Source organism: Anser cygnoides, unplaced genomic scaffold (genome assembly GCF_040182565.1).
Source record: "Anser cygnoides isolate HZ-2024a breed goose unplaced genomic scaffold, Taihu_goose_T2T_genome scaffold_42_1, whole genome shotgun sequence".
Classification (NCBI taxonomy): Eukaryota; Metazoa; Chordata; class Aves; order Anseriformes; family Anatidae; genus Anser; species Anser cygnoides.
Genome location: NW_027103066.1, coordinates 925,431 through 941,444, shown reverse-complemented (window position 1 = coordinate 941,444; position 16,014 = coordinate 925,431). Strand labels below are relative to the sequence as shown.

Here is a 16,014-nt window from a genome sequence, read left to right as displayed (position 1 = left end):
TTGAATGACTCCACACCTCTCATCAGATAATGGATTGCTGACCTAGAATCAGAGAACATCCCAAGGTGGAAAGGACTCACAATAATCCCCGAGTCCAACTCCTGGCTCCACACAGGACCACCCCAAAAGCAGACCCTACGTCTGAGAGCATCGTTCAAACACTTCTTGACCCCCGTCAGGCTCGGTGCCATGACCACTGCCCTGGGCAGCTGTCCCAGTGCCCGAGCGCCCTCTCAGGGCAGCACCTGAGGCGCACGGGGCTCGGCGGGGCGGCCCGGGAGGGGAGGAGGACGGCGGGGCGAAGCGGCGGCTCCCTCAGAGCCGTCTCCCCGCCGCCTCGTCCGCACGTCGGGGCTTTTTCGTGTCGCGCCCTCGGGCTCTCGCCGCGGGCGACGTGCTGCTCCCCAGCGCGGACACCTTGCGCGCGGGGCCTGCCCGCGGCGGCGGCGGGAGGGAAACCCCAACCGCAAAGCCCTCCCAGCAGGGAGAGCTCGGGGTGAGGGCCGATCCGGCACCGACAGTAAAGACACGCCGGAGGAAACGCTCTGCTTGTAGCCGTGAGCACCGCGGCCAGGTTAAAAAGGCGTCACGCTGGAGCTCCGAGTTGGGCGGCGTTCCGAGGCCGTCGTGGCAGTTGTGGAGACGGCCTCGGCTGAGGTGGCGGCTGCTGTCGCTGCTGTCCCCTCTGTCCCCGCTGTTGCCGCTGTTCCCGGCGCCGGGAGACCCCCGGCAGCCCCCTGTGACAGGACCTGTGGCCCCGGGGAGCAGGACCTGTGGCCCCCTGTGCCCACCGCCTCGTCGGCCATCCCGGCAGCAATCCTGCCAGCACAGAATAGCTCACTGGCGTTACGTGCGTTTCAGGGTAAAGTGACGATTAACTTCTATTTCCTGGCTTGGGTGCTGCTTTATTCTTTAACGAAGCTTCAGGTTTAAAGGTTAAACTCAGTTATGTCAAGGTTAAACTCAGTTTCGTGAATGGCATCTTGGACAAAATCTTAAGCTGTGATTGACTCTCTGCTTAACAGAGGCCAAGCGTGTACCTACTGAGCAGCAGGTCATAAGTGATAAGCCCTCACAAATTAACTTGCTATCACAAAGTGACGCCCAGAAAAAGTGTATTCAAAAGCTAGGCTCATTATAGAATCACAACAAACCCATCATGACTGGTGCAGTAGACAGTGCGGTAGAGGGCGAGCCCTGGAAAGACAGAAGTAAAGTAGCAGCGAAATGCAGGTACCTTTGTGCACACGAAACAGAAAAGCGCAGGCAGTAAAGTAATAGTGTTCCATTACTAACGCGAGCAACAATTATATATAAATCACAACCATTATCTATTAGATAATAGGTAATAATTAATAGATAATTGCAAAGCTCCAAAAATGCAATAAATAACTGATTCCCCTCAGAGAATGTCATTTACATTTTTATATTAAAAAGACTCCAGAGTTGTAATGGATTAAAATCCTACGAAAGTGAAAGAAATGGCATCAGCCACTAGTTCTGCAGAAGCTAAAAGTAATACTGATAGAGTTTGGATGGAAATTTTTACTTTGTGTGTTTAGTTTGGGGATTCCTTTTAAATCATTCATACCAGCAATTTAGTTCTTAAAGGCTGTTTCTTTGAGATTAAGTGACAGGACTTCTACTACTCAAGTACTACGCAAGTAAGCGTGCGCTTTATCCTGCCTCCATTTTCTTCAAAACAAAAGTAGAAAATGCAGTTCTTACTTGTTGCACTGATAGAGAACGGGACTACTGTGAATAAAGACTTCCAAAGCGATTCCCCTAAGGCAACTGAAGTGACTGACGTTACAGAAATTAATTTTGATACATTTACAGTCGACAGAGAAATATGGGGAGCATTTTGTAATGCACAGATTCATCCGTGTCTTTTCTGTTTTGCAAAGAAAAGTGTTTGATTGTTGCTATTCACAGCTTCCATTATTCACAGGTTTTTGAATGCTAACATTGCTCAGGAAAAGATCTGATATTTGTAGGGGTACCGTCATTCCTAGTTATTTGTTTTTACATTGTCCTTGCATTTATTACCATATAATTTCAAGTCTAAGTTTGTGGTTTAAGTTATAATAAGGAAAAAAGCAGTAGTTGAGGTAATCAGGTTAAAGATTATAGATGGAGAGGAACTTGGCGTTAGATACTAAAAACAGGATGGCAGTTAGCCTTGCCTTAGAAAAATTAAAATGGTTGACTAAACTTTTTTTTCCCAAAACGTTGTGTTGACCAGCCAATTTGAATTTGGCGGTATTAAAGCTGTCTGCAATAAGTTTTTCTGTTTTGGATTGTAGCTAGTTCCTCTAGGTGCTCCCGCAGAATAGTATTTTTACTATACCTATATATACTTTATATATTTACCTATATATACCTAATGCCTTTCTTAGAAACAAACAAACAAAATCTCTTTTTAAATATAACTTTCTTGCAGTTGTTAATGATGGAATTGCTCCGCCACAAAGGATTCTTTTTCCACCTGAGAAGATACGTATGGATTGGCAAGAAACACAAAGTGTTGGAGTTGGCCTGTACAATCTTGGCAACACACGTTTTCTTAATGCTACTCTACAGTGTTTGACCTACACCCCCCCCCCACTTGCCAATTACATGCTTTCTCTTGAGCACAGCCAGTCATGTGAGTACTTTCTAACAGTATTTTAAATCTGTTGGATAGCTCTGAAGGTGAAAGAACAGCAGTGATTCTGTGGGACAAAGTTACTTGCCTGATTTTACCTGTAGAAGCTGGCTTTGAGCATTGTATTAGCAGTGGGCTCAGAATAGCATATGGAGTGCGTTTAATGCACCATGTGTGTTTTTTGTTTGTTTTTTTAAAAGGACCTTTTCTTGCTTCATGGGAATAATGAAGTGCATTGGACAGTAATGCATTTAATGAACATTTGGCATTTGGGCTATTTGGGCTTCCTGCTGCTAGAAAGGCAATAAAATTTAGGATGTTGGCATCATAGGTCTTTAGTCTTCACAGCCTAGGTTCCATAATGCACTACAATAAATGGTCTGTTCGTTGTTGAACCAATTAAAAAAAAAAAAGAAGCAAACAAAACCAAAACCTAGAAAGCAATATGAGCTGTTATGAACATGACTAGATTTTTTTGTGGGACTGTATTAAAATCTAGACTGATTTTGTTCTAAATAAAATGTTGTACTATAAACTAAATGTTGTACTAAACGTGTATGCTTTTTAGGCTGGTATCTTTGTATCGATACCTAGAAATTTAACTGTTTTCTTCCTGTATATAGAAATTGTTTCAGTTAAGAATCCTGTTGAAAAAAGGAGGGCAGAAGTACTATTACATACATTACTTTAGTTTTTCCTTTCTCCCAAAGGACTCGTAGCTCTGTATCATGAAGCTCACCTGACAGCACTGTGCTGAAAATAACCCACATTCTCTTAATGCTGTATCATCAATGTCAAATATTCTTTCCTCATATATTTTGCAGCCTGTGGAGTTCACATTCCTGTCAGCCTTCACAAACGTGACTTTGCAGTAGTCTTTTAGATTTCTCATCACAAAATGCACTTGAACACAGGCTTAATGGATATTTTTTTTCTATAAAGTTGTGATTTTTGCATGATGTGCACGATGGAGACTCCCATTAACCAGGCCCTGCGTTGCACTGTTGATGCCATCGAGCCTACGCGTGTTATCAATAACCTCAGTCGTAAGTGGCTTCAGATGTGTTTCTTTTTCAGTATCTTGTAATCTTCAAATAATTATTTGATGTGTATAAATGGTTTTAACACTATAAAGAAGAGAGATTTTAGAAATACGAGAATTATTTCATTTTTAAATGAGGTAAATACTATCATCTTCTTATTTAGGAATAGGACAACATTTCCGTTTTGGCAGTCAAGGAGACGCACACGAGTTCTTGCGCTATACTGTTGATGCTATGCAGGAAGCGTGCTTGAATGGAAGCACCAAGTCAGCATAAACAAATTCACTTTTATACGTTCTCTAGCACCTTGTAGTCCTTTATTTACTATCAAAACTGAAAGTCTACGTCATCCTTGGTTTTCATAAAACTCTTTGAAGAGTTAGCTGTGTGCCTTAAATCTTCTGAGGTCTGATTATAATTTATTTCCAGATTGGACAGATCTTCTCAAGCTACCACCATCATTCATCAAATATTTGGAGGATTTCTAAGATCAAGAGGTACTTTTAAAAATATTCCTGTCCTTAGAACTGATCTGTGTCTTTTGTCGGTAGTAAAGCAGTCTGCAGTTTGTCTAAAGTAGTATCTATCGACAACTTGAATTTGGACAGTTAGTCTCCTCCACGTATTGTTCAGCATTTATATTTTGCTTCCAGTGAAGTGCTTGAATTGCAAAGCAGTTTCGGATACGTATGAGGCATTTCTTGATATCACTTTGGATATAAAGGTAGGATGTTTTGTAAATATAATTCATGATGTTTAAGTACATGTATAACTTTCTAAATTAAACTTGTTTAACTTAAAAAACCAAACCACACACAATGTTAAAATATAAGAGCTTGGTGGTGGTTAGAAAGTGGATTGGACTTTGTCCTTCTGTGGAACCCCTGTAAATAGTCTCCACGTTTACATTGGGTTTAAGGGGAAAGAATTTTATGTCTGCACAAATTATGATACTGTCATACTTCTTTGTTGTTCTACCTCAATATACATCTAATTGTTAGACTGCTGGATTTGTTCCCAGTATTGATGACAAAGCACACTATAGATGCTGTCTGTGTTACTGGAAAATGATTTGTTTCAAAGAAAAATGACTTCCAGGTGAGGTAAACGCTGAGCATGCTATTCAAATAGCATAAGCATGCGTGAGACATTGAAACGAGTTTGTTTTGGGGGCAAAAAAGAAGATGCTTTCAAACACTTGTCTCTGCTTGTTTTTAAGGTGTAAAAAGATGGTTCCTGCATCCAAGAGATTTACCATACACCGTTCTTCCAACGTTCTCACAATATCACTGAAAAGATTTGCAGATTTCACAGGTGGAAAGATCAACAAGGTATATTTACCGCTGTAATGCAACTTTGTCATCATGTAATGGGACATCCCCCAAAGCTGAAAGTTGTTAATATTTTCAGACAATAATTGTAGACTAACGACTGTGGCTTATTCTTTCTCTTAATATCAGTAAAGTTCCTGCTTGACAAGAAGCATATACTTTCCTCTGAGAAGGCTAATTCGTCAGAAAACAGTTCTCTGCAACTTCTAGTATTAAACGTTGCTTATGGGAAGACTTATTTTTAGTGAATCAAGAGATATATTCATATAATTCCAGTCTCTGTTTTTTGGAAGTGTTTTTCTCTGGCTAGTCCACGAAGTACTCTGATATAATTTTTCTGTCTTCTTGGTCTCTCTTTAGGAGGTAAAATATCCTGAGTATTTGGACCTCCGAGACTACATGTCTCAATCAAGTGGAGAACCACTCCTCTACACCTTATAAGCGGTGCTGGTGCATCATGGTATCAACTGTCGCTCAGGACACTATGTATGCTACATGAAGGTAGAAGTCAACATCATTTCTAACAGGGTAAAGGTTGTGCTGGCAAACCAGTTAAAGTGTTACTAGTAGTACTGTTTCTAGGGAAAAAGATTTCATTATATGTTTATTTGACACGTGTGTATTTTATTCCTATCTGTGATTTCATTTGGAAAACATGCAATTCATCTAAAGATATCGTTGTCTTTATTTGCAGGCTGGTAATGGACTTTGGTATCAGATGAATGATGCAAAAGTAGTCCGTACTGACATTAAAAGAGTTCTTGGTCAGCAAGCTTACTTACTTTTTTATATCAGGTAAATATGAAATAAATATTAAAATGTGTTCAGAAGAGATTTACTCTCCTGTTATTGATACTTTTCTTTTTGCAAGTGTTTTTCTTTCTCTCCCAGGAAAAGATTATTGTTTATCTAATTCAGTTCTGTCTAACCTGAGATTCTCTGTCATTTATTATCTTTTGTTGCTTGGCCTTAAACTGCAGCACTTGTGTAAATTGCTGTATATGTGTTATCTGTAGCTGGCTAATTTAGAGAAGGAGAGAAATGAAGGTCATCTGTGGTGTAAGAATGAATTATTGCTCTGAAAGTGATAGTCATAGTAGGAAGACTGTTACCTACTTTTCAGTTTGTAGTCTTGGCTAAGTCTTCTGTAGAGAAGGCTTCCATATCGTATGAACTGTTCCTATAAAATTATAGGATGGGATTTAATCCAAGAGTAGGCTGAAAGAAAAAGTAAACTGAGATCACTGCTCTTTTCTGAAGGCGCTATGATTTGACGCTCGGAGAACGTGCTTTTCACTTAGCAGCACCATCTTATTCCTGTTCCTTCCCCCCTGGTCAGCGGGGGGCTAACAGTAAGCAGGCTGGATTTCTGGGACCACGACTTCCTCCTCATATGATTAAGGTAATTTAGGGAAGCGGGAGGGCAGATAATGGCACCAAACAGATAGTGGGTTTGGGGTTTGGTGTGGGGTTTTTGTTTGGTTTTTGGCATCTTCGTTTTGTTTTCCTTCCCACGCTGCAGCTTCCTTCACAGCCCTCATGATACGGCCAGAGTCATTCAAACAGTGGTTACTGCTAAATTGCGCAGCCATGCGACTCCATTATTTATACCTCCTAGACAGCTTTGTAAAGCACAGAGAGCTACACTCTTTGACAATTTAAGTAGAGTGTAGTAATCCTCGAATCATTTAAAAGAGGACTTGTTTTTCCTATCGACGTCACTTTAGCTAAGACAGGGAAACCAAATTGTCTTATTCCTGAGCACCAGAACAATTATTCCAGGCTTTTTGGGGTATGTTTAAAGGGGAAAAGCAATATATTTGGGAATAGCTTTAGGTAATGTTAAGTTGTTTGGATGGTTTTCAAAAATGATGTTAATTTGATATCAATATGCAGTAAACCAAAAGCAGGAATTAAATACACTTATGGGACTTGCATTTATCTTTAAAGGGCAGTGTTTTTTGCTTTTTAGGTGTTAAGACCATTTGTAGAAATACTTAGTAGGAGAATGACATGTTTAAAAATGTTAAATGCAGTGTTTGCATTAATCCATCTTGCAATTTCTTCTTTTTAAATACAGAATTCAAGTCGTTTAAATGGAAATGGATCCATAAAAGAGGATGCAAATACCACTGGTGTCACCCTAAAAAGGCCATCTTCAGCACCACCAATGGCCTGTGTTCAAAAACAGGCGATTACCAGGCCTTCAATTACTGATACGTCAAAAAACCAGAAGATCACCATCAGTATTCACAATGAATTGCCTGCTCGTCAGACTGTGTCACAGCCTGACTGTCTTAGCAGTGCTGTGGAGGATGAAGATCTCTACAAGGCTGTTCCTTCATCCACAATCACAAAGTCGGTAAAGCAAATGAAGCAAATACAAAAAAAAAAAAAAAAAAGAGTTTCTGCTGAAATTTTTGTGGAGCCAACAGTGAATGGAAATCCTAAACTCAGCTCTGATAACACAGTCCCTTACGGTGCAGAATCTTCAGGAAAATCTGAGGAGGAGTCAAAGGGCTTATTTAAAAGGAATTGCAATGAAATGTGGAATTTTGGTTGGAAAGGTAGTCCGTACATTGCAGAATTCCCATTCTTCCTGTCAGAATGCTGATGAAGGAAGATCCCAGCATGAGCTGCCAAAAACTGTTCCACTGAACGGTGCTATTAGTTTAATTAATGAATCTGAAGAAAACGGACTGAAACTTGATGATTCCACTTGCCAAGTTGAACCTGTTAAACCTTCTGAGATGTTCTTTTCTAAAACAAATGGATTGCTTGAAACATAGTAGTTTGCTCCATCGAGAATTTCTCACCTATGATGTATTCGGGAGTGTTTATCATGTTCCTAATTCAGGTGAAATGCTGAGAAAACACAGCACAAATTTGATCGTAACACTTTGTGATATTATGCCATTAGAATTTGCAGAGCTGAGCTGACATTAGAACTTGTCAGCTTAAGCTGAGCTGAGATCAAAATTCTTAAGTTTCATAAAGTAGATTTTGGGAGGTGAGTTGGGGTTATCTTTGAAGTGTAGATAATGCATACAACCCAAAGCGGTCTTGCTTAGCATTTAATGTAGAAATTCTGACAAGACTAGTCCTCAGTACAAACAGTATTTTTTCTGTCTGCTGACTTGTGCGTTTTAATTGCAGATGCCTGGAGCTATGCCTCCAGTCCCTCGAGAAGTTATCATGGAATCCCTCACAGCCAGCCAGTTGAACAGCTTGTCAGAGGAAATAAGGTAAAATGATCACAGTCTGATTAAGACAAGATTTTATGGAAGTTCGTTGCAGTTCTATCTGTCTACTAATACTATTTAATGGAAGGATTTAAATCAGTAGAATTCCGTACTGTATGGCCAGTGTTACGAACAGAACTAATGATCAGCACTGTGCATATCACTCTGATGCAGGTTGGTGCCTCACGGAGAACTTGTGTTTCTTCATAGAATGTTTTTCCATTTTTCTCCGTTATCTGGAGAAACATTGGCTGTTCCCCCGTCGCCCCCACCCCTTTTTTCTCAGAGCAGCAGGTGGAGGGAGACGGAAACGTGTTTTTATTTTGTGCAGTGTCCCGGGACCTCCGAAATCTACTGAGAATGATGAATACCTTGAACAGTACCAATGTGATGACCGTGGAGACAAGGAGAAACCAAGAAGATCAAATGAACATGAACTGATTTCAAAAGAAAACGTTTTCTACATCAAAGAGTCTTCTGAGACTGGTGAGAAATTGCGGCAAACTTCCTCTCTAAAGTCTGACACTGAATGTAGTTCTAAAAACCTTTCCTCCTTAGCTATTACAGGTAGATGCCAAGATACAAAGGACGAGACTAAAAAAACTGACAAAGAGCATTACCCGAGAAAGAGGGAACATTCTCCTACTGAAGAGAAGGAGAGTCAAAAAGATGGTCATTCCAGCAAGAGAAGGTGCTCTCGGAGTGTGGAAGTTGTTAAGCAAAAGCGTCACAAGCAGGAGTATTGGGAGGGAAGCAGGTACAGATCTTTCCATAGTGAAAGGAACAGCCCTGATAATGGCAGAAGACCAGTAAAATATTCAAAGTACAGATCTCGAAGCAGAGGAAGATCAGAACAAGATAGCACTAGATATTACCATTCCAAAGGGGAAAGAAGTTGGAGCAGAGAAAGATACTATCAAGATGAACCACGGAAATGGGAAAAATGTAGATATTACAAGGATTGCTATTCACCTCATGCAGCAGGAGACAGTAGAGAGAGAAAGTTCTCTCACGGTGATAAAGACTTTGACAAATTGACTCAGACTTACTCCAGCAGGTCACATAAGCATTATCATTACAAAAGCAGATGGCCTCACGGTTCCCTCTTGAGAGAGGAAGATGTACATCACTTTAGCACACCCAGAGCAGACTCACATCGTTGCTCAGTAGCTCAGCAACATTCTGGAAAGCATTCGCGTGAGAGACATGCACTTCCACCTGTGTCAGCTCATTTGGAGAACTGTCGCCAGAAAAAGGCAAAAGAAGGAAACAGAAAAAGACAATATACTCATGCAGAAGGTAGTGAAAGTGAAATAGAAAGGAAACGCAGAAAGGTAGAAAAGGAGCTTTTAGGTGGTGAAAACATGAAAAAATATAAGAAGTTCTAGAAGAAAAAGAAGTCTGAAGATAAACAGGGAGAGAAGGAATCCAAGTAAGCAGGGATTCCAGCATACTCAGCAGTTTTTTTCCTAATTCTTTTCCGGGTGCTTCTCATGTTTCGTTTTGGGTTTTTTTCATAGTTTCTAAGTTATTTAGATAGCATAATCTGGCTGGGGATCATGACTGGGGATCATTAGGTTGATCAGTGAAGACAGGAAAGATATTGCTGAATTGTGTCAGAGCACTAGCTTTGGACCACGTAGTTCGAATCACATCTGCACACCATTCTGGATTAGGTTAAAACATTTTTTTTTTTTTTACTTGCATATATTCCAGAGCTAACCATTGTTAATGATCTGTGTACCAACCAGGACCTATGGTCCTTCAATCTGAGGGCTTAAGTTTGCTGCATCTAAAGGAAGTTACATGTGCACAAAGTACCACAAAATCGCTGACATGCGGCAAATCATCCCCTGTGGTAAAATAAATAAAGTCTCCTATATGCAACAAGTGCCACATCTTTTTTTCTCTTTTTAACTTGCATGTTTCTTTCAGACTATTTCTTTCAGCAATATCTTGCCACAATGCCCCAGCCCAGATGGGCTTGCCCCTGCGCTGCCAGTTGTTCTGCTTCCATTGCTGTAACCACCCCCACAGGGCATTTGCTACCATCCATGAATCAGTATAGAGATAGAGAACTGGCCACTTTTCTCGTTCAGCAATATCTAAAGCCAGCTGAATGGCTTTCACTTCTGCAAACTGACTCGATTCACCTTCTCCCTCAGCAGCTTCTGCAACTCGTCGTGTAGGACTCCATACAGCAGCTTTCCATCTCCGATGCTTTCCCACAATACGACAGGACCCGTCAGTGAACAAGGCATATTTCTTCTCATTTTCCGGTAGCTTGTTGTACAGTGGGGCTTCTTCAGCACGAACCACCTCCTCCTCTGATGATATCCCAAAGTATTTGCCTTCTGGCCAGTCCATAATCACCTCCAAGATTCCTGGGCGACTGGGGTTTCCTATTCGAGCCCGCTGAGTAATCAGTGCAACCCACTTGCTCCATGTAGCATCAGTTGCATGATGCGTAGAGGGGACCCTTCCTTTGAACATCCAGCCTAGTACCGGCAGTCGGGGTGCCAGGAGGAGCTGCGCTTCAGTACCGACCACTTCCGAAGCAGATCGAACTCCTTCATATGCTGCCAATATCTCCTTTTCGGTTGGAGTATAGCGGGCCTCAGATCCTCTGTATCCCCGACTCCAAAACCCCAGGGGTCGACCTCGAGTTTCCCCAGGTTCTTTCTGCCAGAGGCTCCAGGTGGGACCATTCTCCCCGGCTGCGGTGTAGAGCACATTCTTTACATCTGGTCCTGTTCGGACTGGCCCGAGGGCTACTGCATGAACTATTTCCTGCTTAATTTGTTCAAAGGCTTGTCGTTGCTCAGGGCCCCATTCAAAAGCATTCTTCTTACGGGTTACTTGGTAGAGCAGGTTTACAATCAGACTGTAATTTGGAATATGCATTCTCCAAAACCCCACGACACCTAGGAAAGTTTGTGTTTCTTTTTTGCTAGTTGGTGGAGACATAGCTGTTATTTTGTTGATCACATCCATTGGGATTTGACGACGTCCATCTTGCCATTTTATTCCTAAAAACTGGATCTCTCGTGCAGGTCCTTTAACTTTATTCTGTTTTATGGCAAAACCGGCCTTCAGAAGGATTTGGACTATTTTCTTCCCTTTCTCGAAAACTTCTTCTGCAGTGTCACCCCACACAATGATGTCATCGATGTACTGCAGGTGTTCAGGAGCTTCCCCCTGCTCCAGCGCAGACTGGATCAGTCCATGGCAAATGGTAGGGCTGTGTTTCCACCCCTGGGGCAGCCGATTCCAAGTATATTGGACTCCCCTCCAAGTGAAAGCAAACTGTGGCCTGCACTGTGCTGCTAGAGGGATGGAGAAAAATGCATTAGCGATATCAATTGTGGCATACCACTTGGCTGCCTTTGATTCCAGTTCATACTGGAGTTCTAGCATGTCTGGCACTGCAGCACTCAGTGGTGGCGTGACTTCGTTCAGGCCACGGTAGTCCACTGTTAGTCTCCACTCACCATTAGACTTTCGCACTGGCCATATGGGACTATTAAAAGGTGAATGAGTCTTGCTGATCACTCCTTGGCTCTCCAGTTGACGAATTAGCTTATGGATGGGACTCAGGGAGTCTCGGTTGGTGCGATATTGCCGCCGGTGCACAGTTGTGGTAGCGATCGGCACTTGCTGTTCTTCAACCCTCAGCAACCCCACAACAGAAGGGTCCTCTGAGAGACCAGGCAAGGTAGACAACTGTTTAATGTCCTCTGTCTCCAAGGCAGCTATGCCAAAAGCCCAGCGGAACCCTTTTGGGTCCTTGAAATATCCTCTTCTAAGATAGTCTATGCCAAGGATGCACGGAGCATCCGGGCCAGTCACAATACGGTGCTTTTGCCACTCATTGCCGGTTAGACTCACTTCAGCCTCCAATACAGTTAACTGCTGGGATCCCCCCGTCACGCCATAAATACAGATGGGCTCTGGCCCTGTATAGCTTGATGGCATTAGAGTACATTGTGCACCGGTGTCTACCAAAGCCTTATACTTCTGTGCGTCTGACGTGCCAGGCCATCGAATCCACACAGTCCAATAAACTCGATTGTCCCTTTCCTCCCCCTGGCTGGAGGCAGGGCCCCTCTAGTCCTGGTCAGAATCTTCGTTTCTGTGTCTGAAGGACTGCCTGCTGGAAGTTGGAGCAGCAAACTTTTCAGAGAATTCCTTTTTCCCAATTGTTTTCCTTTGCAATTCACGTACCCGTGCCTCTAGGGTCGCAGTAGATTTTCCATCCCATTTTCTCATGTCCTCTCCATGGTCACGTAGGTAAAACCACAGGGTGGCGCGGTGTGTGTGCCCACCATATTGTCTTCCTTGCATAGATGAACGTTTACCCCTAATAGCTGAGACACTGGTTTGTACAGGTGGGGAGGAAAATAATCTCTCTTCAAGTTGGTGGATCTTTTCGGAAAGTTTCTCCAAAGAATTCTCTTTAAGCTGGTAGACACTGGTTCGTTCAGGTGGAGGGGAAGATAAATTCTCTTTAAGTTGGTGGACCTCTTCAGAGAGTTTCTCCACAGCCGAGACACAGGCCTGTAGGGAAGAGGAGAGATTTCCTTCGTACTGCCGGAGTAATTTAGCCACTTCATTCACTGGGGGATTCTCCTCCGCTTTCCAGGCTATTATTGCCAATGAGCTGGCATATGATGATGGTGCACTCCGTACAAACTTCCACCACATAGGTGGTGTACACTGGACTGCATCTGGATCTGCAGATGTTTGTGCGTCGTCTAGGGCCTTATAAATTACTTCCCGTACGGCCAATTCCCTCAGGTACTGAATTCCCTTCTCCATGGTGGTCCATTTGCCTGGTAGACATACAAGTTCTTCCTTGAAGGGATACCTTTCCTGCACAGCTGACAGGAGACGCCTCCAGAGACTGCGAGATCGTGCTCCATCTCCAATTGCTTTGTCAATGCATGCGTCCCTAGCAAGGGATCCCAGCCGCCTGGCTTCCTTGCCCTCTAATTCCACATAATCGGCTCCAGTGTCCCAGCACCGGAGCAGCCAGGTGACAAGCTGCTCACCTATACAGAAACCAAAATCTTTTCGCACATCTCGTAGCTCACGCTGGTATAGAGTCCGGGTAGTTACTGTTGATTTTTCGACATCCCCATCCTCCTCTTCAGTCTCCTGCACCTTTGATGGCCCAGCCTCGTCTTCACTATGCCCAGACTTAGCAGAAGACTGTTTGCATTCTAAACGACCTGAGCCTCTATACCATTTCTTCACCTTGTCTACAGGGTCAACTTGCACTGCTACAGCTCGTTTCTCTGACCCAGACGCAGGGTCTGCCACAGGGGTTGGAATGCCCTCTGCGGGGTCAACTTGCACTGCTACAGCTCATTTCTCTGACCCAGACGCAGGGTCTGCCACAGGGGTTGGAATGCCCTCTGCGGGGTCAACTTGCACTGCTACAGCTCGTTTCTCTGACCCAGACGCAGTAGTGGGAGCGGCTGCCGCTGCTGGAGCAGTGCAGTGAGTCCAGAGAGTGCACTGGCACCACTGGGGATGCACTGCAGTGACTCCAGAGAGTGCACTGGCACCACTGGGGATGCACTGCAGTGAGTCCAGAGAGTGCACTGGCACCACTGGGGATGCACTACAGTGATTCCAGAGAGTGCACTGGCACCACTGGGGATGCACTGCAGTGACTCCAGAGAGTGCACTGGCACCACTGGCGATGCAGTGCAGTGAGTCCAGAGAGTGCACTGGCACCACTGGGGATGCACTGCATTGAGTCCAGAGAGTGCACTGGCACCACTGGGGATGCAGTGCAGTGACTCCAGAGAGTGCACTGGCACCACTGGGGATGCACTGCATTGAGTCCAGAGAGTGCACTGGCACCACTGGGGATGCACTGCAGTGAGTCCATAGAGTGCACTGGCACCACTAGGGATGCACTGCATTGAGTCCAGAGAGTGCACTGGCACCACTGGGGATGCACTGCAGTGAGTCCAGAGAGTGCACTGGCAACACTAGGGATGCAGTGCAGTGAGTCCAGAGAGTGCACTGGCACCACTGGGGATGCACTGCAGTGACTCCAGAGAGTGCACTGGCACCACTGGGGATGCAGTGCAGTGAGTCCAAAGAGTGCACTGGCACCACTGGGGATGCACTGCAGTGGCTCCATAGAGTGCACTGGCACCAATGGGGATTCAGTGCAGTGAGTCCAAAGAGTGCACTGGCACCACTGGGGATGCAGTGCAGTGAGTCCAGAGAGTGCACTGGGACCACTGGGGATGCAGTGCACTGAGTCCGGAGAAACATTGGCTGTTCCCCCGTCGCCCCCACCCCTTTTTTCTCAGAGCAGGAGGTGGAGGGAGGCAGAAACGTGTTTTTATTTTGTGCAGTGTCCCGGGACACCGGTGGCTATCCAAAAGGCAAAAGAAGGAAACAGAAAAAGACAATATACTCATGCAGAAGGTAGTGAAAGTGAAATAGAAAGGAAACGCAGAAAGGTAGAAAAGGAGCTTTTAGGTGGTGAAAACATGAAAAAATATAAGAAGTTCTAGAAGAAAAAGAAGTCTGAAGATAAACAGGGAGAGAAGGAATCCAAGTAAGCAGGGATTCCAGCATACGCAGCAGTTTTTTTCCTAATTCTTTTCTGGGTGCTTCTCATGTTTCGTTTTGGTTTTTTTTCATAGTTTCTAAGTTATTTAGATAGCATAATCTGGCTGGGGATCATGACTTGGGATCATTAGGTTGATCAGTGAAGACAGGAAAGATATTGCTGAATTGTGTCAGAACACTAGCTTTGGACCACGTAGTTCGAATCACATCTGCACACCATTCTGGAATAGGTTAAACCATTTTTTTTTTTTACTTGCACATATTCCAGAGCTAACCATTGTTAATGATCTGTGTACCAACCAGGACCTATGGTCCTTCAATCTGAGGGCTTAAGTTTGCTGCATCTAAAGGAAGTTACATGTGCACAAAGTACCACAAAATAGCTGACATGCGGCAAATCATCCCCTGTGGTAAAATAAATAAAGTTTCCTATATGCAACAAGTGCCACATCTTTTTTTCTCTTTTTAACTTGCATGTTTCTTTCAGACTTGATGATTTGTATTTCTCTGCGCTCCACTTTGACAATGCCAGTCGCAAGCGTAACAAAAAGAGGAAAAAGGAGAAACATCAGGAAAGTGAAAGGCTTCTTGGAATACTTAGATCCTCGTTTCCAGAAGAAAACCCGGGAGAAGAAGGAAGAATCCCATCCTCCAGATGGCTCTTTATGAGAGCAATGCAGAAGTGAGGGCAGTAAACAACCTCACAAGGAAGGGAAGCCTTCCAGTGCAGGTGAAAGCAAGAAATACAGCTCCATCGCATCCAGCGAGTATATTAAAGGTAAGCGGCTGCAGCATGTTTATGGGATTCCTTTTAGATTAATCTAGAGATTATTTAAAACAGTCTTTAAATGCTTGATGACTGAACAGTCTGCTGGATATTAAAATATGTTTTGAAAAATATGTTTCAAGTGTTGTTTTTTCAGCTATGTGGGGAGAACAAATACAGTGGCTATGAATATTTTGGCTATTATTCAGAACAGCATGTGGAGGGATATGTAAAATATGTAATATGTAAAAATATGTAACGTAAAAATCCAGCTTTTTTTCTACTTTTTGGTGGGTTTTTTTTTGGTCTTTTTCTTTTCCCTGCTATTATAGGTTTAAGAATATAGAGGAATGCGCTGATGGAAGCCATGTAAAGAGTCTCCAAATTT

General features: G+C 43.4%; 2 pseudogenes; one reads left to right on the top strand and one right to left on the bottom strand.

Annotated features, from left to right (window-relative positions):
- LOC136789181 (ubiquitin carboxyl-terminal hydrolase 42-like) overlaps nt 1–16,014 on the bottom strand; it is a 53,150-nt pseudogene that overhangs the window by 32,801 nt on the left and 4,335 nt on the right.
- LOC136789177 (ubiquitin carboxyl-terminal hydrolase 42-like) lies at nt 1,160–9,714 on the top strand (annotated as a pseudogene).